Here is a 1033-nt window from a genome sequence, read left to right as displayed (position 1 = left end):
TGGCATACGCAGCACGTGGCCAAGCCAGCGTAACCTGTGCAGTGTGATCAGTTCATCTATCGAGGGTGAGTTATTTCTCCCGAATACCATTCGACGTGCTTCAGAATTGCTGATCCGGTGTTCCCACCAGATTCGGGCAATTCTCCGAAGGTATCGATGGTCAAACACTGAAAGTCTTTTGACGTCCTCGGCGCGCAGCGGCCAGGTTTCTGATCCATATAGTAATATGGAGCGCACCGCAGCATTGTAAACTCGACCCTTGACAGAGAAGCTGATGTCACGCGTACGCCACAGGTGACGTAGGTTTTCCGATTTCATTGTTGGCAAAAATTTCTGATGGGCCAGACTGTGATTTGGTTGTGGGATCTCCGTGTCTTCTTAGGTAAGGCCCACATAATTCCCCTAGAAAGTTCTTTGAACTTAAACGAAACATGGCAACTAACCAATCTAAAAAGCGGACGTCTTGTTATTTCCTAGCCTGACTCTCAATTGTACGTATGTCTGTCCTTCAGGACTGAATACTGCGGCGATTCAGAAGACTTAACTCTACTTTGAAATGATGAATGGTTGTGTTTACTCCGATCAATTTTGAACGGGTTAAGTTCATTTTTTCTGATAACCCCCCTAGTGACATACAGTGTTTGTGTTGTGAGTGTTCTTCCCACCCCGTCTCACAATGGCTTTCTTTATGTTTTGAGACAGCTGAAGAACAGTATACACCCGTGTTTGATTGTGGTCGAAAATAAATCTTTCTGCGCCAAAAACCATGCGTTATTCATTAGATCCAGTGAAAATTTCACGGCGACCAATCGTACCATGAATACTGATTTCCCTAATAAGCGAGCGATGGGTGTAGCATCGGAAATTCGGGTTAAATGCTGTCTTTTGCACTCAATCAACTCAATGGTTATCGCGCATTACAGGTATGATTTTGAGTTCCAATCTCTCCAGCGGATTTTATCAGGTCTTACAAAGCCAGAAAACCATTTTGTTTGGCATCGATTTCAGTCACATACTTGCGTAACTCAAACTT

Source organism: Opisthorchis viverrini (genome assembly GCF_000715545.1).
Source record: "Opisthorchis viverrini unplaced genomic scaffold opera_v5_34, whole genome shotgun sequence".
Lineage (NCBI taxonomy): Eukaryota > Metazoa > Platyhelminthes > Trematoda > Opisthorchiida > Opisthorchiidae > Opisthorchis > Opisthorchis viverrini.
Note: the sequence above shows the minus strand (reverse complement) of the source record.